The 25,545-nt window shown below is 37.6% G+C and overlaps 1 long non-coding RNA gene across 1 annotated transcript in view; it reads left to right on the top strand.

The window, feature by feature from the left end:
• Window positions 1-25,545, top strand: part of LOC132080238 (uncharacterized) — an 87,578-nt gene that overhangs the window by 26,930 nt on the left and 35,103 nt on the right. The window contains exon 2 of the long non-coding RNA XR_009419538.1: window positions 8,592-8,693. This is a non-coding gene — a long non-coding RNA (uncharacterized LOC132080238). The remainder of the gene's footprint in view (window positions 1-8,591; window positions 8,694-25,545) is intronic.

Genomic DNA, 25,545 nt, shown 5'->3' with positions numbered 1-25,545 from the left:
TTAATCTTAGTGACTTGATTTTGGAGAATCTATGATAAAACATAACACCCAGATATATTTGCCCAGTAACTTTAAACAGGTACTGGTTACTTTTGCTCTCTTTAATATGTTGCTGTGATGACATTAGTGGAAATATATCCTTTGTCCAGACACTGAGTCTTGTATGGAGAACATTGAGATTTCAGAAGAAAGGTGCTTTAAAAACAAAAAAATTGTTGGTATAACAAAACCAAGAATTTGGGGGAAAAAAATAAGGCATGTTTTGGAGTGTTATATAACAATCAGAACTGGTTTCTTTAAGAGATCCAGTTTTGCTCTAGTCAGGCTACTGAAATCCTACTTTCATTTGAACTCACATGTCTGGGATGTCTGTAGCATTTAAATATTTATAGCTTTGAAGGTTCACCAGGTCTGTAATAAGCACAGGGAAAAAAAATACGTTATGCAAAGGGTGATTAGTTTTATCACATAGTCTTCCATGGGGCAGCTGTTTATTTTCGGTGTTCATTTTCTTGGATCAGTCAGGTAGACAGCTGTTCTTTTAGGGCATTTTTGTTAATTTAAGTAACTTCTTTGAATTGCAAATCTACAACCATATTCACTTCTAAAAATTCAGCCTCCAGCTCATAATTATATCATCAAAAAAAATCTTTAGATCACTAATTCAAAAATATCTACTTGTCAGAGATATTTCAAACAAATGCAAAGCATATACACTCTACATCATCTCATACATCAATGTCTATATGAAACCAGATATAAAATGTCCAGGTCTGCTGTATTTCTGAAATAAAAAAATACAATGTACATTCTGTACATTCCCATAATTCCACAGAAGCTTGAAATACTGTTGTCTCAAATATGTGACTTCATAAATGCTTGTTAACATCAATAGGCGGTTGCAATGATAGAAATATGATAAGTGGTCAGCCTGTAATTAATCTTTTTATTTTTTAAATTGCCTTGGATTTTTGCCCAAGCTCAGAGGACTTGAGGAGAGTTATAGGACAGAGAAAGGAAAGGAGTTCTGCAGAGTGGGCTGGCACTTACTGCACTGTAGAGGGACAGAGCTTTTTGTGCATTGGAGCTGTCAGGAACAACTGCAGTGCAGAAGAACTTGCCAGTGCAGTCACCCATGGAACCCTCAGACTTAGAATAAACTTTTTACAGTCAGTGCATGACTATTCAGATACTCATTTTGTATGCACACTCTCAGGCTTGTGCCATAAATATTTGTGTCCTTTTCAATTCATGTGCAAACATACCTCTCAGCTACCATAGTTTTATGAGGGCATTACTGGAATGTTGCATTAAAATTAATTCTTTGTATTGCAAAATGCTCAGCTAAAGAAAATGTAATATTATGGCTCCAGTAGATCAATCATACTTGGTGGTGTAGGCACTTATGCTGAAATTGCCATCAGAAATTTATTGACTGACATATTTTGACCATTCTGGACCAAACTGTAGTCTGCTTAAGCTGTAAGTGAAAAATAATTTTTATTTCACTGTGAACCAGAGTTTGTTCCGTTGTGAATTGGTTACTGACCTGGTTTGTTCTGAAGTAGCCTCACCTGGAGTTCCCAGCTCAGCCTGTTCTGGAAGGCACAGTTTGGGGTGGGGATGAGTAAGGGGCTTAGAAGGGCAAATTTCTTGGTGTAATTACACCCATAGCAGATGGAACCTGAGCAGGAGAGAAGCCAGACATGGGCAGGGATGGCAACTTTATATTCTGTGAGCTTCTGGTAACACCCAAAGTGCCCTTCAGCAGCACTTTGACTCCAAGCAGGGAGTGGGGCTTTGTTCACTCATTTTCCAGGGTGTTTTCCTCATTCAGAGCTGTTGCTGGTATATAAAGGAAGATCATCTCCACTGAAATTTTGTAAGTTGGCAAGAAGAGCAGTTAGGTCTAAATCAAACAAATAAAAGTTTTGATGGTAAAAATAGAGAAGTAATAAGCTTTTAATACATTTGGCAAATGTAATTTCACCTCTTATTTAATTAATAAGCTTTGTGTATTTATTTGTTAGGACTGGAAGCTTTTGACCAAGTACACAAACATTCACTTGAATACTTACCATTTATACATGTCTAGCAATACCAGTTGTTTTAATTTGGAAATACTTGACAGAGTATATCAGAGCAAGTGAAGATGTTATTATGATGTAAGTACAAATGGTGTTACACTAAATCAGTAGATTGTTGTACCCACAGTTAATTGTAAGATTGTGTCTAGTATATCTAGGTAATTAATATGCTAATTAGCTAGTTTAAAGATAAAAGGGGTATTAAAAGAATGCAATAAAGAGCTTGTATTTTTGTCTTTTACTGTGCAAACACAGCTCCCTGCAATAACTCAATGAAGGAATTTCAAAGGAACAAAACTAACAACAAACGAATTAGAAGCTTAACTAAGTAATTACATGGTATTGCTGAGACCTTTTGGGTAGGGACTGGCATAAATATGTGTTTAGATTGTCATAGCAGCAAATAACAGAGAGAGTGGGAATACTGAGAAGATCTGTTCATTTGTTGGAAATTTATTTTTCTGAAGCAGCCTAAGAAAAATTTGAATTAAATGGTTTTTATTGAAATAAATTGATTTTTGATAGTACAAAGATTGAAAATATATCTAAGGTAGAAGGATGTAAGCTCTTTGAGGGAAGAGAGCACAAATAGAAAGTGCTACTCTTTTTTCTTTCAGCCAGCCTTTAATATATTGGTAGAAAAGGGATTGGTTTTCAAGAACCACAACCTGTATTTGTTCAGCATTCTGAATTTGGAATCTGTTCCAAGGGCCAGGTTTCAGTCTGGCCTGAAAGATTAATATAAAATCTTAGGTGTGGCATTACAAAAGGAAAGATCCTTAAGCACAATGAAAATGTGCCTTCAACTGAGTCTGGATACACATTATGGGCCAAAATATTGATGTAGAAAATTTCAGAACAAATTAAGGCAGGTCTTTCCAGAGATGAAGGTAAGAGAGAAGTGTAAGAAATCAAGAATTTTTGGAAATTTGAAAAAATGCTTTCAGAGCTTTAACTGCTTTATTAGTGTTAAATTTCTTGTCTCCAAACACTTCTCAGCTGGACAAAGCCCATGTTTGAAGCCTTCTCTTCTGTCAGGAAGCCACACAGATTTAAACTTGTCAAAATCATGACACTCTCCACACTAAAAAATGGAACTTGAACTACTATGTGCAGCTTCATCTGACATCCATACTTGATAAAGACAAAACCCCTATCTATTAATGAGTTTACTTTGCTATTAATGGACTTAATACAAAAGTACTGTTATAACTAATTTCAAAAGATGCAAACATACAAAAGGAAGCATGCAACAAATCATCTGTTTTCTTTTGTGTTTTTATAAACAATTCAACAGTAACAAAAAAAATCAAGCAGCTGCTAAATGAAAGCCAGAAATTGCCTTAAAAAAACAGTAAATATTACTCTGAGAATAAATAATATCAGTTTTAGAAATTTTTATGCAAAGAGATTGCTTTTTAAATATAAGGGTAAAGCATTTTGGACTTTTGATTCAAATTTAAGGCCTATCACATAGTTAATATTGAAGAGAAGCAAGGGTGATCTATTCATGGCATCTCAATATTGATAACTGAGCTGCATTTGCAAGAACAGGGAGCACTGAAATAATCTGAACATCACACCTCTCCTCCAAATGAAAGTGTGTCTCCTCCTGGCTCTCAGCAATTGAGAGCAGGGATGTGTCTCTAAAAGGTGGAATTTCTTCAAAAGTGTTGGAATGGTTTAGAATCCCACTGGGACTCTGTGTCTAAAAGCTGTGCAATTCTATTCTCTGAATATTTAACTGCTGAAGTAAACATCTGAACTTTGTTAACGTCAAGTGGGTTAGGACATCACACCACTAAACTGATTCTAACACACAGTTTAAATGCAGTTTTCTGATTTGATTGGTCTTTTAGTTTGTTAATTATAGTAAGAAAATGCGTAAGATGCAATGTATTTTTAGTCTTTTTTGCTAAGGAATGGAGGTTTATGCCTCGCGCATCTATCTGGGTTTTTTTCCCTGGTAACTTTGAACCTATTTTGAAACACATTTCATGAAGAGAGAGAGCTCAGAAAGGCAGTGAGTTCTCACAAGATGCCAATCCTCAAAGCAGTTTAGTTATCAGCCTTAAGAGTTGAGTGGGGAGCCCCTGAGAGCAGCCCTGGGTCTGTTTGCAGGGAGGCTGCAGTGTGTGTGTGCTCTGTCCTAAACACCAGGAGAGAAATGAGATCAGCATTCGCACTTGGAAAGTTCAGTTGGGAATTAAAAATTAAGCTTTGAACCAGACTTCATCAGTTTTCTGTTGAAGATATTTCGTATTTCAAATGCTGAGGTTTCGTGCTGGGTCAATCTCATTACTTTTTAAAAAGAAATTGTTGAAGATAACTTAGGGTGGGATGAGAGCTCATGTAAATTGGATGTGTATATACACACTCACACATATATATATATATATATTATAATGTGAGCTGCAGCTGGCTTTATAGCTCTGTAGACAGTTAACTGTAGAACTGTCAAAAAGAAAATAAAGGGAATCCACAGAAGTGGAACAGACTCTGAAGCTTAGGAAAGAATATGGTTAATGAAATACATCCACTTAAAAGGCAGCGCTACATAAAATGTAAAAGAGTCCAGGTTATGAATCTCAGTAGCTTTGAACAAGCTCAGACCATTGCTACAGAGCCAAGTTATTATGGCCCAGATGTAGCATTGGATAGGAAACAGCCTGGAGGAGGAGATTTCTTCTTTAATAAAGACTCATATTCTATGTGAGGTTTTATATGAATTTATATATACATAAATATGTATATAGTAGTTTTCTTTATCATTCAATGCTATCAATTTAAAATGGGTGCATTTCCAAACCTGGGCCTAATATTATTACAAAAAATGAAACTCTAGTTAAACTTTGTGGCATTTTTATGTCACCCATAGGATCTTTCTGGTTTGGGGTTTGTATCTAAATCACTGGGTTTTAAAATGCATCTTCTGTATGATTTCAGTTATAGTTGTGAATGACTGGCATGTCTTAAGTGAAAGATCTCTTGTCCCCAGTGGTGGTTAAAGTCAGAGCTGTCGTCTTTGAGTTATTTTACTTCATGAGCTTTTAATCATACCCCAAGGACATGTCAAGTTCTTGCATGGTCTTTCTTTCAAGTATATTCTTTCACAAACACAGGCTGTGGAGGAGATGCTGTCATTTCTTCTCTTGTTCCACTCCAAGCATATATTCATCATGGTAGGGCAAACTTAAAAAAAATCTAATATCAGTAAATTGCAATTTGGTGAGGTGTGGCACAATTTCCAAGGTTTAAAATTTTGGTGGTTGTAATACAACAGCTAAAGCAGTACTGAATGTGGTTGCAGTCAATCAGTGCAGTCACTCTCTAAATAAATACTCAGTTTGTTAATTAGATGGAATCAGTTGCCCTCAAAATTATCTTTGTGACATTTCTGTGAATGTGAATTAATTTGAAGACATTGTGAGGTTTGTTCACCACATTATTGAATTTTCTATGCCTGAAGCATCAATAAGTATATTTATAGTAAAGCTATTGAACAATTTTGTCGTTTTTTTTTTTTTCAATTATTGTTCTCATGGATCCCAACTGGCACATTCCTTTGTCTCGTATACAGCACAGCATCTGAACGTCCCAAGGGTTCACATATTTTCAGAGGAGACCTAACAGCTGGTTTGTCCTGCCTTTACTGCTCAGGATAGGATATTGTCCTGTTTCTGGCAGGTTTTGCTACAAAAGTGTAATGATGTCTATTGTGTTTGCTGTTATTTTTGTATTTGTTATTTTATAGCTTCATAGGTAAGTAAATATTAGGTGGGGACTCAGTGTCTGAGTGTCATTTAGAGCTCCAGGCTCTAAAATTGCCTCCCGTGAAACTTCAGTAATATCTTTGAATGGCTATGTATTAAATGACTGACTCAAATGTTTCTTTGTGCTAAAGGGAGCTGCTTAGAGAGCTTGCAGTTTGCAAGACATTTTTGAAATGAACACCAGGAAGCACAGTAGTTTTATTTAAAATTATTTATTGATGGAGAAGTAAGTGAAAGTGTGATATTTAGACCAAGGATTGTTTTCAGGTAGAAATAGCCTGTTTTCCCCTCAAGCTCATTTCTGAATTTCAGGAAAAAAGACAGTCATAAACCTCTAAAAATATCTGAGGCTGAATTACCAGTGCTGAGCATTTCTGCTTTCTCTCTGTGGTACATTAGAAATCCACAGGTATGTCCTTAGCTGCATGTGAGGACTTGAGGTTTGTAGCTGACAGGGTAGCCTGCTTCTGCTTTGGCTTCCAGCTCTAAGTTAAAATTCCCAGTGCTCCTGCTAGCCTTTCTTTAGGTGCCTTTGCACTTAATTTTCACAGACATCTTTTATGAAAAATCCTTTCCTTAGAATTTTTTTCTCCTGAAAAGCTGAGAGGCCTCAGGAACAAAATGTAAACATTGATTATCTGCTGCTGTGGAATGCAACAGGTGGATCTGTGATTGGTCTCATGTGGATGTTTCTAATTAATGGCCAATCACAGTCGGCTGGCTCAGACTCTCTGTCCGAGACACAAGCTTTTGTTACCATTCTTTCTTTTTTTATTCTTAGCTAGCCTTCTGATGAAATCCTTTCTTCTATTCATAAAATAATAAATCAAGCCTTCTGAAACATGGAGTCAGATCCTCATCTCCTCCCTCATGCTCAGGCCCCTGTGAACACAGTCACCCTTAATGAAGTGGCACCGTCTGAGGCTGAGGCCAGGTGGGCACAGCTGGGCACTGGAAAGGTCCTGCTGAGCCCGGAGCCGCTGGGAACAGTGGGTGCAGGGTGCAGGCGCTGAGCTGGGTGCCCGGGTCAGGTGTGCCTGGGTGGGTGGGTGCCAGCCCTGCCCCAGCAGCTGCTCTGGCTCTGGCTCAGCCTCCCTGCGCGTCTGTGCTGCGATCTGGGCTTCTGGGAGAGCATCATGGGGCAGATGGGAACATGCACAGAGATCTCATCCTGTCACTGCAGCTTTTGTTGACACAGTCTCTGCCATGCAAGGAATCTGCCTCTGCTTTCCCTCTGCAGCAGCTTTGCAAGCAGACTGTCACATACTCCTTGTTGTGCCTTGAGCTAATCAGTTCTGGAAAGGAAATGATGTACAAGATAATCTGAGCATGGAACATTTATATTATCATCATCTTGACCACAGATTACCTCTTCATTCTGAAAAATGCTTCTGATGTGATGCTTGGAGAGACATTTCAGTAAACTTGCTCTCCGGAAAATTAATGAAAAATATTGCTGTCATAGACATCTTTAGTCTTTAAAAACCACATAGCATCTTGGAGTACTCAATCAACAAACAACAAAAAATAAATTCAATATCCATACAAGCTATCATCACGCAAGGAGCTTTTGCATTATGGTCTCACAGCAGTTTGAAATGCCACTTTCTGTACAGGCTTTAGATATATTTGCCACATTAAATAATAACTATGTATGTAATTGAACACACTTAATGATAACTCCTTGCCTACTACAGAATGTTTACTGAATTGTAGTGGCCTAGTGTGACTGAGGTCATGGTACATAAATCTGATTGTATTCCCAAATTAAACTTATATATACTTGTTATGCAATAACAGCAAAGTAGGAAAATTAAACAAGCCTCCTCCCCAGTGTAGCTTTGAGAGCTTGGGAAATTATTGCTCTGTTGGTCAGATATGTTACATGAGAAGTTATTCCTGGTCCATTGAAATAATTTGTATTAATGCCACCTACTGTGTAAGAGTCTGGTCTTGTGGTCTTTTGAAATATAAAGCGTAATTCTGTGACCAAAATATTAGAGATGTTCTGTGATGCACCTGAGATTTTTGTACTGTATGTCTGAATAAAAATTACTAATGCAGAGATATCTTACTGCAGAAATAAACAAGTTACTCATACTCTAGGTTGTTTTATTTTGTTGGCTATTTTGTTGTCACTTGCCCAATACCACAACTTATAACCTCTGACTCTCTAAAAAATTGCTTTTATGGTTTACTTTTATGGAGGTTTTTATGTTTAGAGCCCTTTCCAATCTTGAAAGAAATGAAATTTCTTTCAGTAGCTGTTGTCTTGAAGCGTGAATTGTTTAGCATTATGACTTGGCTGCATTTGAGTCACATTGCTGTATAATGGTTGTGCTCTGTCACGTGTTCATGGGGCAAAGAGCATCACAAGGACACAGCATTTTGAATGCTGCACCATGGAAAGATTCTTAGGTTTCTCTGAAAAAAAGTGCCTTTTGAACTTAAAGCTTAAATCAAGTAAATTCTGACATTACCAATAATCAGTGGATTACTTCTCCAGATGGGAACTAACCCCTTGTTAGCAGCTGTGCACATCCACCTGAAATCTCCTGTTAATGATTATTTTCCACCATGGTTTGTTTGACTAACAGGCTGCATACCTATTGAAATCAAGTATAAAGAAGTGCAGTGGAAGCTACCTAAAGCAGGATACATGAACTCACTCTGTCTGCTAGTAAAATTAAATTATTAATGGTTTAATTTCTTTTTTTTTTCCTTTCCACAGGATTTGAGGTTCCAATTAAATCTGTGTTTGGGCCATTGCTTTGCCTGCCAGTACTTAATCTTTTTCAAAGGCCTCATCACTTATCTAAAACAAAAGAACAAGGTAAGGAGAAAAAGTAATGAAATGCAGCATAACACATCTGTCAAAGGAATGGAAAGTAGCTTTAAAAAAATTCAGGATCAATGATGTTAAAAAATTATTTGTTGAGCGCTAAATGTGATCATGTTAAGCATGTTAATTGTAAAGAATCTGTAAGTACCAGCATGTTCTTGCATGCATTGAGGGTTTTGTTGTTTGTGTTTAAGAGATTTACTGTTGATGTAGCCACAGGACACAAATGACTGATAAGAGCGGTTGCCAAGTGTGCTTCTCTGTACTACTGAGTCCTCTGTAAGATTGTCTGACATCTTAATACTGAACTGTTGAATATAATTAACATTTCTGAAGTTATTTAAGATTCACTTTTGGGTCAGTCTTGATTTATGTTCTTCAAATGTGCATAATGCAACACTGGGTATTGTATTAAAAGGCTTAAACGTTTCAGCACTTAGGGCTGTACAACCCTTTGTTGTTGGTAATAGATCTGTCCAAAATACCTGGAATTGGCTTTTGCCATGTCACTTAGGATTTCAATAACACAGAGCAAGGCAGGCATAACTAGAGGTGACAGAGAAGAGTAGTAAAGTGATTTAGCCTTGACAGGCTAAGGATGTAAGGCAGATACATGGCTTGAAAAATATAAACCTTTCCTGAGCTGCAAAAGTGTAGCCTGCAGTGGCCACCCCTGCAGCCACTGCTGACATGCACAAGAGACAATATTGGGATCTCAGTTCTTTTTTTCTTTTTTTGCCCACTCATTTTTTCTGCATTGTCATATCCCTTCGCAGGGTCAAGTTCAAACTAATATTAGCTGGTGCAGAGCAGGCTCAGTGGCTCCTTAATATGCTTTCACCTCAGGGTCTTTATATGAAAACCAGCAGGTCAGAAAGTTTGTTGGCCTCTCACCTTTTCAACATAAAATATCATGTATTTGGTTTGGGAGTGTTAACCACACATCTCCTCTAGGTCTCTCTCAAGGATGCTATTTTTAGTTTTGCTTTTCAAGCTGTGTAAAGGGTGTTATTAAGTAGCTGGGAAAAAATGTTTAATCATCAGACCATGGAAAGCCATAAGCCAGGCAGAAAATTGCCAGTGGTATTTGTCAGCAATAAGTAGAACTGGGTTCAGTAGGTGTGTTTGTAAAGCAGATTTGTTGCTGAGGGGAGTTGTCCCTCCACATCCAGAGCTGGTGATGGAAATGGCTCACTGATAGAAGCATTTCTGAAGTATTTCCTAGAATTTCTATCAGAAATTAATTTTACATGTGTAGATTGTTGGCTTTGCTATGTAAATCCTTTAGGTTTGCCAAATAACTGGGTTTTTCAGGGTTCTGAATCCTGTCTTGCTGTGACTCTTCCTACAGCCCAGTTGTTTTCTAGGTTGCCCATCTACTGCCTCATGTCTGCTAAAATTTCTCATAGTGCTGGTCTCTGACACTGAAAAAGATGATGAAACAACAAACATTTCTATAATTTAACAAAATTATAATAATTCTCTATAGTAATTATTATATATTAACTCCCTGACATTGCTTATGGAAGGAAGATGGGATGCTTGTGTAGAATCTGTTACCGACAGGGTCCATCTTCAAAAAAATTAATTAAGCTTTAATTTAACTACTCTTAATAGGACTTGAATATAAAGCACACTTGATTTGTCTATTACTCTTCAATTTTCTTTCAATTCCTCATAATTGCATTTCAAAGCTCTTCTTTCAATAGATAAACATCTCAAATTTATTTTTTAAAAGATTCTCTTATATTTTCTGCTTTAAGAAAAATTAACTTCTTTACCTTCCAAACCTTCTTGCTTCTTCATTTATTGGTGAAGCACATTAACAACTTAAAACAGATAATCTTTGTAATTACTCGCTTCTTATAAACATAATTATCTTATGATTAGTGCAGATGACATTAAAAAAAAATCTTACAGTGAAATGGTGCCCAAAATGAGTTATGTGCTAACTATGTATGCAGTTTAATCGGGACCCCTACTGATACTGAACACAGTTGGTTTGTTGAAACAAAATCAAGACTTAAATTATTACAGTGTTATATCTGGGATGTCTGAGTGTCTGTATCCCCCAGTAATTTTTAACTCATTCACTGACATGAGAGTTTGTAGCCCAATCACTGATATTAACATGAAATTTTGAGACAAATTGTTCCCAATGTTCTAGTGAAAATACATGGCTTTGCAGTTAACAAAAGGATATTGAAAATGCCCTAAGGGAAGGCCACTTTGTGAGCTTCTCTGGAAAATTCTACAACAGAAAGAGATCTAATTTATGTGCCAAGTTTGGGAGAGGCATTTTAGTCAGAATCCCAACCTTTCTAACATGGGAGGGTCCATAATGAAAATGTGGAATGCAGGGAATTTCCAGGGCTCTGCTCAGGGAATCAGACTGGCTCCCTCCTCGTGTGCTCTGAATATCTCCCCCTCCCTCGTGGTACATATGTCCTGTCTGCCTGGAAGATCCTGGTATTTGATGTGAAAAAACCTGTCCTGCAGCCAAGGAACATTTGCTTTCATGTTATAATTTCTGTGTTTAAAACCAAACCCTATTATACGCTTGTGGTTGGCTGGGATCGTGTTTATGGTTTATTATATTTGCTGTTTCAACTGCAAACACAGAAAAATATCTGTTTTGTTTGTGGAGAAGCTTATTGTGCTTATTGAACAGTAACAAACCTTATGCTATGGATGAAAGAATGTGATTTATCTGTGTTCTTAAGTGTACTAGGTATGTGATTAGACATCACCCTCATAAATAGTGTCACAGCCGTGATTTCATAAATTCCTGTTAGCTTGTACAATCAGGGAAGTTCTTGAGAACATCAGATATCTGTGAACATGTGGCTTCTCACCACTGCAGTGTCTTGGTAGGGTTACAGGCCTTCAAGATGAAATGTGGTTTCCTGGACAATTTGTGTAATGGATCTTTGGGGTATTCATACTTTCAAGACATATGTGGATTTATATGCCATAAAAGATAAAGCATGCTTTGCAGTTTCTATTCTAGATACAGCACCATTTGAAATGCTTGAGATTACATCCATACAGTGGAAGGTTTACTCTGAGGATCTTAAACATTCATTTCTGCTGGTTTTCATGTCAGAGAATCTCTATTAATATTGCCATAGTGAAACAGGAGAATGACTGCTGGGAATCTCCAGGCAATCAATGAAAAATACTTGGCAACAACTCTGTCCTTTTCCCTTTTATTAAAGGTTGTGAGAGCAATTTACAAGCATTAATAACACATTACAGTAACCTCTTGAATCTCTGTGAGCATTAGAAAATTTAACCTAAGCTAAAAGTAGGTAACAGCTATGCTATGACAGGAAACAAACCATTCTTTTGCTTGCCTTGCTTTTTGTGGATCCTCTTGGACATCCATGGAGTTTGGTTTCAAAAAATGTTCATGGGTCACAATTTCCAATCTCTGGACTCCAATTTTTGAAGCTAATCTTTGATTATTCCATCAGGGCTCTGGTGTATCTTGAGCTTTTTCATAGCTTGAGCTAAATTTTGAAATAATCTGAAGAATGAGAAGGAAACAAAAACACTAACAACATTTTCTAATAGCAGTATTCACCTTGTTGGAGTATAGAAACTGTCTTCTGACTGTGTTCAATGTTAGCAAGAGGAATAGTGAGCAATTCAAATTTCAAATAGCAAAGTCTTCTCTGACTTTGACAGGCATTTTATTATTTTTTCTTTCTTTTTTCCCTCCCTTTTTCCATAAATATCTTGTTTAAGTTTTGCAGTGTATTCTGTATGATAACATAAACCTTTTGATTCTAACTTGCTACACCTAACTATGATGGCTCAATGTAGGGCAGTAAGTACTGAATTATCCAGTGTCAGAATGTGCTTGCCAAATTGTTATGCTCATGTCTCATCAGTTTATCTCACTGGCATGGAGCCTCATTCCAACTTTCCCTCCACAATCCATAAGCAATTTACTGCCTGGTAATTCCAAGACAGGACTCCAGAGTCAGTGTAATTTGCAGAGATACCAAAGCAGACAATAGTACACTTTATTCCTAAGTATTTTGTGTAACAAAACCTCATTTTGATATTAATGAAAATCTATGATGTAAAAGTTTTCACACTGACCAGTACTATAAATCACATGTCAATGTACACTACCATTTGAACTGTGATCTCATGAACTCTTATTGTTTCTACTTATAACATCAAAAAGTATTTTTTAAGGACAGGATAAAAGCACTTCTTGGAGAAATCGTTAATTATCTAGCAGAGAAATTTCATTATTCCTTTAATTATGTACATAAAATAAAGAATTGGAGTTGCTGTAGAATTCCAGTAATGCAATTTTTCAGTAGTGCACCATGGAGAAAGCTTCTTGCAATATTCCAGAGTTGTGTCCTTTAAGATAAATGTATTTTTATGCAGTTCAAATTATTTTACAAATCTTTAAAATATTATTTTACAAATCACTGATGCATTAAGTTGGCTTAATCATCTGTCTGCATTTAGGCTTCCAAAAGCACATGTGGTAGAGATGTTTTGTGGTTCTTCCAAATCTGTAAACCAGTGAATCAGAAACAGGAAAGATAAAATGAATAATTCAAAAGATAAATGCTGACCAAAGACCAGAGATACTTACAGTATTATTATATTTTTGGTTTTCTGCCTGTAGGCCATAATTTTATGTAGAAAACGGTTTTTGGAGTAAATAAAGCTGATCACTATATACTATAAATAATAGCAGTATGTGCTTTTGCTAGCATTAGAAGGATTGCACCTTCTGTGACGCATTTTACTAGCATCAAAAACGCAGTAAGTGATTAAATATATATCTTCCGCCTGACAAATTTCACCTATACATCCACAAATGTAATCACATCCTGTTCTTTTCATCTCTTGGCTGGTAGTGCTTTCCAGCAGAAGGGAGGCCTGTGGCACCAAAGGGCAGCTCCCAGGGCATGGGGATGCTGCTGGAGCTGAGCACTTCGGTGCCTGGTTTAGAGGATCAGCACTGAGCCTCCCTCCTCAGGCTGCCAGTGAACAGAGAGGCACAAACATCAAACATCACCGAGGAACTCAAATCACGCCAGGCACAGGAGCTCAGAAGTGACTTTTATCCCAGTGAAATTCCACCAAGGCTTGCAGTGAGATGGTAGTTTCCAGATCTTTTTCCCAAACTTCCAGGAGTGTTTGTGCCCAGGTCTGAGCTCCCCGCACTCTCAAGTTGCAGCTGTGAGACCAAGCACAGCATTCATGCTGCTCCTCAGTAGTGCATGGCTTCTAAAATACTGCTGTCCAAGCTCCGCTTCACTTAAGACTACACGTAATGGTGTAGTAATAATTTTAGTAATCATTTTTCTAAGAACTATCAAATTATAATACCAGTAATAATATTATAACTAGCAACCTCTTTGCTTGCAGCAACCTCTACTGCAACTCCTCTTCTCTGTATCCCCAGAAAAATTATTTTGAGATTTTCTTGGATTTTAAGTGTTAGATAGCTTTCAGGTAGCTTAGTATACTAAAGTTCTGTCTCTAGAGACTCAGATAAAACTCTGTGTAAGCAGACTGATCTCATCTAATCCCTGGTAGGCATTCTTCCAAATCTTAAAACTACAACTGTAGTCATGTCAAAGTAATTTATTTTTTTGTTCAACCCAAGTAGCTCAATACTTGGATTAAAAAAGAAGAGGTGAAGCAGGCCAGGACTTCTGTAGGTGAGAAAGTTGGAACAGCAGTAATACTGTCTTGGTGGCACTATTCTTTGCTGTACGTGTTAATTCCAGCTGAAAAAAACCCAAAATTATAAAAGAAGAAACTATGGGAAGAAACTGAACAAAACCAAACCGAGACAGCATGTGTAAACTCTTGTGTAAGCTCTTAATTAATTACTGCAGATTTAATTTGATTTCTATCTAAACCACAGCCAGCAGGATTGTATTTGTTGGAAAAATAGATAATTTCAATGCAATCAACTTGTCTCTGTATTTTCTATTCCTTAATTTAAGAAGATTTTACATGTAATTTTTATCATAATAAATATAATGAGATAGATAGTAATTCTGAATATATCCAAAATGTGTTAGCAGCATGGCTTGTTCCTTATAGTGTCAAGAAGTTTAGGGATGACAACTTGGAGAAATCTAGATTTTTCAGGGCATTACTCCCCCTGACTCCTTCAGAAATCCCCTTGGAAAAAATTGTTCTCTCTCATCTCCAGTGTCAGGGAGACTCTTTCTTTCGGCTGGGTAGGTACAGAGGCTGCAGTCACCCAGCTCTTGCCTTTCATCAGTGGGATGTGTAAAATTTGCAGTTTCAGCACAACTTGTCCCGTGAATCTCTGCCTGTGTGCTCCATAAGTAGGAATGGAAATTTCAAACCTGTCTCAGAGCATCTCACAGAGCTCAGGCAGCAGCACTGACATCAGCACGCTGGGCACTTAGCCATGCCTTTGCTCAGTGCTCTGCCACCCCCAGACTTGCCTTAGGCAGGGCATGTCTGCAGTCACTCCTTACTCAGAGCACTTGGACATTCTCTCCCAGAATCTGATGGCAGGACTGCTGGGGGCCATCAGCTGTGAGAGAGCAAAGTGAATTTCTAGGAGACAGGTTGCTTGCCTGTCAAGTAATAGACAGTTTGACCACTGGACGTACTCCTTCACACTTTGCTGCTTTTTTTCACCTTCTCAGTCTCTTTAAAATACAATTACAGTTCACCATCCAGGAGCAAAGGACAGGAATTGCTCCAAGTGTTGGAAGGAGTGAGTATGTGCTCTTAGAGAGGATGCTGCAAAGAATCTCTTCATGGCAAAGAGCAGATTCTGGATCAGCCACTGTCCTCTCATGGTTCCTGCAGGCTGTCAGATTCAGAGCAGGCTTGGCTCTGCAGGTGACATTCAAGTTCATGTATGGACAGTCATACCAAATAGTGCTGGATGGACATTTTCAAAGTCATTTGGAAATAGAAGGACAGACCGAGATCGGGGGAAAAATTGAATTATAATTCAATGATCCCATATTTATAAATTATCTAGTATCTATAACAGTTTAAAATAGAATTTATTTGCTTTAATAATTAATGGAAAGTTCATAGTAGGTAATTTATTAATAATACAGTGTCATCAGTATGGATTATGTCCAATTCCTATTTCTATTCTGTTGAACCTACTGATCTGGTTTATGGCAGCAGCAAGAAGCTCAGTTTGAAACACTGAAAGGAAGCCTATTACCTTGTTTTCAAAATAAAATATGGAGATATGTGTGGAATACAAAGCTTCTGTTTGAGGTCAGGAGTAGCTACAAACACAGAAGGCAGTATTTCTGTTTAGATGATTGCTAAAGGTCACAATGCAGAAAAATGCTGGATTATGTAGGCACTTAGATTTGAGTCACACTACTAAAATCAATGCAATGACTTTTATACTTATTGGCATAATTATCCTATTGAGACATTTACTTAAGTGTTCTGCTGATTCAGAGCCAGAATATACAAGCTTGCTGCAAAGGCAAAGCCTGTCTCATTTGAAAGGTACAGTTTGCAGTTTCCCAAATTCTTCATTATTCCATTACTAATTTCAGCTGTTTCATGTACCCTTACTACATAAGTTAGTATTTCCCCACAAGAAGTGTGTAGATACCAGTTTGAAAATGGGGTTTTTATAGCAGTGACAATCAGTAGGAAGGGCTTATTTATTTTTATCTGTGTTCAGATTTTTTTCTTGTTTTCACCAAGCAGGTTTCTCAAGCTGCAATACTCTGACATTGTATCTGAAAAAATTTGCTGCCGAGTAACAAATCTGGATGTTTTCAGGGGGAAAAAAGCCAATATCTAGTTAGTGATATTGCCAAAGAGATTAGGATTGTACTTCTTAAGAAGGTATATCTGTTTGCTTCACTGAGAAAATTATAAACTAATATTCACCAAATATGCGAATGTGAAGCTATCATGGTTTCATGTAAGCACTGTAACAAGTGAAAATTGATAAAAATTGGAAGCAATGGAATGGGTTGATTAAGTCCATATCCAGAACTGCACACTGTAACAGCCCAGGTGATTTTCCATTACACTCTGCTGCTGGTAAAGCCAGACCTCCTGGTGGCTATCAGAGTTTCTACTACATGTGTGTTTGTATGTACAGCCCATCTGCTTTGTAAGTTTTAGGAGAAAGGAGTGGGAAACTCCTGTTGTGATTATATTTTAAGTGAAGGATGCAGTGCATTGGTTGCACAAAATATTGTTCAAGCACAAATTCCCATATTGACCAAGAGCTAAATTTCAGCAGCATTTGCTTTGGTTTATGGTGGGTAAGTGCAGGAGAAGTGGGACAAGAATGTGTGGATGAGGCTTGTGTTTGATGTTTAGCCCTGTCAGACTGAAACTGCTGGGAATGGTGGAACTGCTGTTGGTGGTGGCTGCAGTTCCTGGCTCTCTCTGAAGCTGTGTGAGAGAGGAGGTGTATCTATCCCCTGCTTTCACAGCAAACTGGTGTCTTGTGTTTGTGTGCTGTCAGTCTCACGTAGGTAGTTGTTAAATCTGGCTAGGGAGCATCCATCAGTAATGAACAACAATTTTATGATAAAATAGCAAAGTTATTTTGGAATGGGATCTGGTGACTTCTAAAATGTTTTTACAAAGCTGATCTATGTACTTCATTAAACACTATTTTTCCAAAACTATCACCTCTGATTCAGACATTGCCTCAAATAATTTTCTTATTTAGAAAGCAGAGGAAAAAATGTTCAGGGTTTTCTTTTAAAATTGTTTCCTTCTTTTTGACTGAAAATCTTTCTTGAGTTCTCTTTGTCAGTATTTCCTATAAATAAAAAGCAGCTGATGTACAAGAATGTGCCTATCAGACTTCTATTTATGGCTGTATAGAATTTTACCAGTTGCGTGGAATTTTCTTGTTTGGCCAGTTCTTAGGCTTTACCTGGTAAAAATCTTTCAATGGTATCATGAGATAACCAGTCCAGCTGAGGTATGACGGTGTTTTAGGATTGTTCTTTAAATCAGTGTATTTCCACTTTTAGAAATTACAAAATATCCCAATAAATGTAGAAAAGGTTTATGGAATTATAATACTTGATTCATTTAGACTCTGATTTGTTTTCTTTGCTTTTGAGCATGGCTTGCATGTAAAGTTGGTCATTACCCTAAAATTGGGTGTTGTGTGTTGCATTCCTTGGAGTTTCCCCTTATCTAATGCTTCAAATGTTTTCCTGCTTCTTGTGTTACTGAATTAAAATTGTTCAAATAGGGGTGTGTGCACATTTCAGGGTTTAGGAGTATGCAAAGGCACAGTTATTATTTTGATTTATAGAGATAATATGCTGACTTAAAATACAAAAGCAGTGCTTTGTGGTAGAACCACCTGCATCCTCCTCACTTTAACACAAAGTACAAACCATTAAAAGAGCAGCACAGTTAACATGAAAGAGATTTCCAGAAGCACATCATCATGATGTGCACAAGGAGAGGAGGGAGAAATTAATTCTTAAATCCTTCTAGCAAAACTGTTGCTGATCTTTAGACATTTGTCTTTGTGCTCTTTCCCTTACCAGTTCCCAGCCAATGGACAAGGACACAATGTATTACTACTTTCTGTGTGATTCATTCCTTAAAAAACAATCTGTTCTTTTAGTGGCACTTGTTATTAATCAAGGTTTTTTCCTTTCATTAGAGTAGTTGTTGGCTCAATCACTTCAGTATATGCAATCACTAACTTTTTCCGTTACACTGGTGAATAGGTGCTCTTATATGTCTGTCAGAGGGATGCTGGTACATTTAGTATGATGCTTTGCAATTTCACTGAGAACATTAATGGTTGAAGTGTGATTGCTTTTTTTTTCCTTTGAGAGAAAAAATGTAACATGTTCTCCTTAGAGAGAAAAGAGAGAAGAATGATGGAAATTTCTAAACTCAATTTATTTTTGTATCATTAAAATGTTGAGAAGTACCAAGGAATACTCCTGCAGAATCAATCATTTCATAATGTATCTGCAGAGGCCCCAGACTTGCCTATCCTGAAGAGAATGCTGAAAAGGCTAAAGTATCAATTTTGTACAATAGTCCAAATGTATTTGCAGAATATAGCACAAAAATTCTCACTGTTGCAAATGAAATGCAGGAGGGAGGGTGTGTGTACATAAAACCTTTATGGACATGGTATTGTTTTCTGTGCAAAATGTTCTGTGTGGAACAAATAGAAAGACAAAGGAGATGCAATACATCACTGAGTAATTATATCTTTCCTTAGCTTTCTGTGAGCTAATTTCCAGAGGAGCCCCAGGTCCCAAGGTATCAGCCCTTTTGCCAAGGGCAGCAGGCTCTCTGTGCCCTCCTGGTACTGCCCTTCTCCCCCCTCAGTGCTGCACAGTGGGGCTGAGCTGTGAGAGAACACCTGGGGCTCCACAGGCAGAGGGACACACTGCACTGATGCCTTGAGTTTTAGCTTTCATATTTTTTAGGTTCTGTACTGCCTTAGTGTGTGACTCTGAGCTTCATATGAAGCGTTAGCAAGTTCTCTTCACAGTTTAGTCAGACAAAACAATCTTTTTCCAGCCCGAGAACCAAGGACACTGATGCAGGTTTAGGCCCAAAAAATATTAACACTAAATTGAGGAGACAGAACTGCGAGGATTGGACTTTGTAACCTGGAGCTGTAATTAGAGAATTAACCCAAATATGTAAATGAACCAAAACTTGTAAAAGTGTGAAAACATGTGACTGGTTGTCCATCTTGGGCCCAGCTCAGGTCCATCTTGAGTGGAGCCATGGCTGGGCTCTTGTACTGCCCAAGGTGTATCCTTTAAAGGCCTTTTAATAAATCCCTCCTTTATTTCTTTATCACTGTCTAGCCTCTGTCCCAGTAGCCTCTTTAGGCATTACACTGCTGCCCAGTGCTTCTCTCCCCCCACATTAACACTGAACCGGCGTGGGACAGGATGATGCCACACTGTCTGCTGAATGGCTGAAAACTCTGCAGGAGTTCCTGACTCACTGTTTTTCAATGAAGATGTTATTAACAAAGAATAAATTTTTCTTCCTGTGGAGATTTGATGTCGGCAGATACAGCCCTCTGCTCTTGGCCCTGTTTGTTACCTATGCTGTATATTCAGCTGGGTGACACATGAGGCCCAGGCATAAAATTGCTACTTATCCCAGGATGACTATCTTTTTTATTTTTTTTTAATATGACTTAAAGCTTTTATTAACATTCTGAGAAAAATGGAAGCTTGTTTGAGATACATGATATTCTGCACTGTGTAATTTATCTCTGTGTACTTTCTGAAGTTAATGAAGTTATTGAGTAATCACACCATGTCCCTTGCAGCTTTTTTGGCTTATTGCATATGTGAAATAGGCAGTGATATATTAGAGGCTGTCTCTTATAGAAGAGGTGTGGATCATATTAACAGCCATTGTGCAGTTATATTTTTAGTTATACAACTAATGGTGTTTATTGGTCTTCTTTTTTTTGTTTTCATTTATGTCTACTTTGGCTTGTATATATCTGAACAATGTAGTGGTTTAATTGCCAATAGAATCCAGGCTGAAAGACAGTTTTTAAGGAGTCCTGGTCTAATACCAAAGTAATGCAGTGTATGAATCTGGTGGGAGGAGAACAGGAAACAGAAAGGAGCATATGGGATGTGGCTACAAATTACTATGTTCTTTATCTGCCTGTTGGAACATGATGCTTTAACTGTGAAATCTGAGGAAAGCTGTCTCTTCTGGATCATTGCCTTCTCATTGTTACTTTTTTCCGCTCAGTTATTCTCATATTTTAAATAAAGGCTCTGTCAATAACGCGTTTTAAATAAAAGAAAGAATGGAGGGATTGGATTGGATAAGATTTCTAAGAAAATAACTGTAACCAACAGCTCTAGGTTTAAAATCAATTAGATGATTTAAGGTGCAGAACCTCTTAGGTTTATTGAAGCAAGTAGTTCTTTCCTGAGGAGCTGGTTTCTCTATCCATGATGAAAGCTTTCTGTAATTGCAGAGCAGAAGTTTTTTTTTGTGTAGGACCCTGTTTTAGTAGTCAGCTGGAAAACTTTAAATACAGTATTATATCAGTAGGTCACTCATGTGCCATTTCAGCAATACTTGTCAAAGATGCTGCCCGCCAAAAGAACAAGTTTTCTCAGAGAGGAGCTGTTGGGAAAGTTCATCTGCAGGGGCAAGTCAAGCATATGAAAGAAAAGGACCAGCTGTGTTTAGAATAGCTCAGTCTTTCCCAAAAGAATGCATTGTTGCCCTGTTAATCCAAATACACCAATCTTGATAAACTTTGTTGCTTCATGTAGGATGGTGAATTTTCCTTATTTTAGAAAATCAGCAGTATTCAATATCAAAATCAATGATTTCTGATACTATGTGAAAACAATGTGTGATGACAGTTGGAGAAAAAAATCCTGATTAAATGTCACTTACACATGGTATCAATATTAAGCTACCTACAATTAAAATGTTAATGGACAGTAATGTTCATGTGGTGCATTTGTTATAAAGTATTACAAATAATGCCCATTACAAATACTATGAATCTACTGTTGAAACTGTCCTGGCTGTACCTTAGTGTGCATGTGCAGACATTACCTGGGCTCCTCTGTTGCTTTACAAATCCACATTTCCTCATAATTGTTTTCTGCCAGTTCCAAAGTATTGCTTTGTCCTTTTGTTGTATTCCATGTTCAAAGTAACCTCCAGTGCCACTGGAGATTTATTGTTGGGCCCAGTTTCAATTCTTGGAATGCTACCAAATTTGTGTTTATCAGAAAAATGAGATTGTTTAATATTATTATACACACAACACTTTAAACACATTCCTGTTACTTAAATGTGTTTTCCCTTTCTTGTAAAATGTGTACAACTGGCACACCCCAGAAGTTCAGCAGATTTAGCTGTGCTGAACCAAAGTTCAATTTTGATGCTCTCCAGAGGTCTAGATAAGACAGAGGTGCCTCATTGCTCCATCCATGTGCAAGCAGCCACTTGGCTTTTGTCTGGGGTTGTTGTAGGCTTCTAATGAGGAAGAAATATAAGCACACTGATGTGTGATTTGCATCCTTCCTAAATTCATTGCCTTTCTTAAAATACTTAGCTGAATTTAGTGCTCAGATTAAAAATGCTATTTCAGTAATTGTTTAAAGGCCAACTGGCGAGGCACTAAACAAAAGCTATCATGTTTGTAGAGCAAAAAGCATTTTCTGTAACAGCTTCTTGCTATTTGTTGATGTGGTGGGGAATGGGAAGGCTTTGAAACCTACTCTATGAGTCATTCCCAGCATTTCATGTTACTGAAACGTGAATATTACTTTTAAATGTGTAACTATGCTATTAGAGCCTTCTGTGATTTAGGGAGATCTTTCAGAATACTAAAAAGTCATTATTTACTTTCTTCCAGTCTATTAGTGCAGAACAAGGCTCGCACTGGCTCTGCGGTGGCAGGGTTGATTGGCTCTCAGTGGACTTGTCTTGTTAATAGGAGGAGAGAGGCTCTTGCTGGTATTTCTGCTCCTGCCTGAGACTTCTCTCGACAGCCAGTTGTGCTGCATTTGATCAGCCTCCCCGGGGTGACAAAGCAGGGACCCTCACACTTACCCTCACCTGCAGGAAGCGCCTGCTCCTCACCTGTGCCAGAGCTTCCAGTGTCCCAAACACCGAGACTAAGCAGCAGGGGCTAAGAGGAGTCACCTCAGTGAGACATCAGCCTTATGAATCTGGAGTAATCCAGCCTCAGCAAGGTTTGGCAGCTCTGTAGGATCTCATAATTTTCCCCTTCTACGCTCCTTGCACATGCTCGCGGAGCTCCCTGATATTTACATGATGGGGCTTGGATCACTTTGTCTCCTACAAATGGAATGTCTAATACACTCTTTGTCTCATCATTAATTAAACATTGGAGATGTTCTGTTGTAGGGTAATTGTGTTTCTGACACAGCTGCAGTAAATGTGAACTCTTTGAAAGCTTTGCAGGAGCTGTAGTTCTGCAGCCAGGAGGGAAGGAAAAAGGAGTGTTGCAGAGGTGATGTTTACATACAGCTCCTTGCAGTACTGCTGCCAGTGGCTATTTATTGAACTTTAAATACATGTGTAGTAGCTGTCAGTAGCTGTAACTGAAATGGCAAGACAGAACAACCCAAGACCTGTACAAAAATATAGGCTTTCATTAAATTTCAAACCATTTTTCTAAAATCAGTAAAGCTGTATTTTCACCTGGTTTTATTAGACTGATGTCCATTAAAACCCACTACTGTTAATTTGACTGCACATTTGACATCAGCAACAACAAAAGTCCCATTCAATATATCCTTAAATTGCTTTGGTTATGTCACAGTTACAGTTAATTTTCTTTTTAGTAGCTGGTACAGTGCTGTGTTTTGGATTTAATACAGAAATAATGCTGGTAATAGACTGATGTTTTGGTTGCGGCTAAGTAGTGCTTCCCTAGGTTGAGGACTTGTCATGTTCAGTCCTTGAACAAGTGCAGAAAATGACGGGAGGGAGCATGGCCAGGACAGCTGACCCAAGCTGGTCAAATGCTCATGGTTTGAGTGAGAATTATGTGTTAAAAATTATTCTAACAAACAATGTCAAATTGGTGGTGGCCATTTATATTATGAATCACTAACAATTGAATAATATCTAGTTTATTTTCTCCAGGCTATGGTATCTATTTTATGAATGCACTTGTACTTCATAAATCATTCTCAAGAGCGAAAGGGAGAAAAATGAAAAATCCATTTTCCTTCAACCCCTTGGGTCTTTATTTAATTTTTAATGAAATAGAGAGGATACTTCATCAATGGCAGCAAAGGAGTAATGGCTTTAAACTGAAAGAGAGTGTGTTTAGACTAGATTTTAGGAAAAATTTCTTCTATGTGAGGATGGTGAGGCACTGGCACAGGCTGCCCAGAGAAGTTGTGGATTCCCCATCCCTGGAAGTGTCCAAGGCCAGGCTGCATGGGGCTCAGAGAAACCTGGTCTGGTGGAAGGTGTCCCCGCCCATGGCAGTGTGTAGAAACAAGATGATCTTTAAGGTCCCTTCCAACCCAAACCAGTCTGTGAGTCTGATTTTGTGAGAAAAAAAATCTTGAACTGCATTACTGAAAAATCCCAACCCACAGACCAAAACAAATAAAGCAAAAGAGATGCCTTGAGACACAAAGCAAATTTGAAATTAAATACACTTTTGAAGCATTTAAAGATTTGGCAGTTACTTAATTTAGCCATGAAATGTTCTTATGTTACATACAGCAGAATGCAAACCATAAATATTAAGTACTTACAGGATTTTTAGCTGGCATAATACTTATTTCAGGGACAAATGTATCAATCCTGTGTATTTACTTTCTGATTCTGGCTCAGTGAGAGATCTGGGATCAGAACAATTCCGCCTTTAATGTGGTATGTCTTTTGTCCTTACGGTAGACATTGACTGTAAAGCTGTGTATGTGTCATAGGGAAAGCATCACTCAGCTGAATTCTGTTAAATGAAATAGTGCAATATGTTAATATTGTGTGAGACCAGAAAAATATTTTTCTTTTGTTCCTTTAAGAGTAAACTTTCACAGTTTGAGGCACAATAGTTTAATGAAATAATCTGATTTAGCCTCCTGTGTATCACTGACCCTTTTATTTTACACAGGTACCTTTGTATTTTATTTTGTTAACATTGATATCATGTACTTCAATCTCCATCTGATTCTGTTTTGAAGATATCAATAAGAAAAACAATGTAGTGACTTTGGGAGGGTGATGATGGTATTATTTGGTGGTTTACTTGAAAGATTAATCAACCCTTAAAATATGTCCCTTATTCCCAGGTCAAAAATTTCCATCCTGAGCTTCTTTATAGAGTATGTTTCACACCTGCTCCCTTCAATTTTATTGTTTTTTCTTAGATGGAGACTCAAATGTCTTGGTGAGCTCTTAGTCCTTTCCTTCATAAATGTTCATGATTTGTTTTTTCCTACTGTGATCAAATTATTCATTTGTTTTCTTAAATGTGAATACCAGTAGCAGATTCAGTCATCTGGTGCCTATCTTGCCCCATTTCATGTAGTAAAATGAGCAAATACATTGTGGCTTTTTGGTAGAAAAGAGGAAATCTTGCAGTTCAGTCTTTAGCAGCAAAGATAGCCGTGTCATGGAGTGGTCATGTTACAGGAACCTTGGTCTACTGTCAAAAATACACAGTGCTTTTTACTTGCCTAGCCATAACTCAGTCCATATAGGAGTTTTCTATACAGAAGAAGAAAAATCTCTCATTCTCACACTAATGGAATTTGCTTTAAGAAATATTCCTATTACAGCCATTATTAACTTGGTTTTCAGTGCATCATTCAGATTGCAAGCATCTAGTAAGTATCTCATGTCTCTTTCAGAAAGCAGGTGAGGAATCTAGATCATCTCAGTGCATTAGACTCAATCACCTTTATATATTATGGCACTTTAAAAGTCTATTTTAAAGAATAAGAATTGGAGCTTGATTTACATTAATGATCAACATGTAATTCAGTCAAGATTAATGCTTGTCTTTAGCCCTATACTATCATTCTGAATTATTTCAGCAGATATTTGCATACTGCCTGCATTGTAAAATATAAAAATATTCTTTATGGAGCAAAAGTGAAAATGCAGCTGTTTTATTATCAAAGGCACACATTTACTACTTGCTGCTACTTCACCATGGATGGCACTAGTACTACTGACTTGTTCCTTTCTGTTGATATTGCCAGAACATGTTGCTGATCATCTATTTCCTTCTCCAAATGTGCTTTCCCCAACTTGTTGCAGTGTCTGTTATTATCATGCCACTCATGCCAGCTATGCGTGGAAGTTGCATATACAA

Source organism: Ammospiza nelsoni, chromosome 15 (genome assembly GCF_027579445.1).
Source record: "Ammospiza nelsoni isolate bAmmNel1 chromosome 15, bAmmNel1.pri, whole genome shotgun sequence".
NCBI lineage: Eukaryota > Metazoa > Chordata > Aves > Passeriformes > Passerellidae > Ammospiza > Ammospiza nelsoni.
Note: the sequence above shows the minus strand (reverse complement) of the source record. Positions and strands in the feature narration are given on the sequence as shown.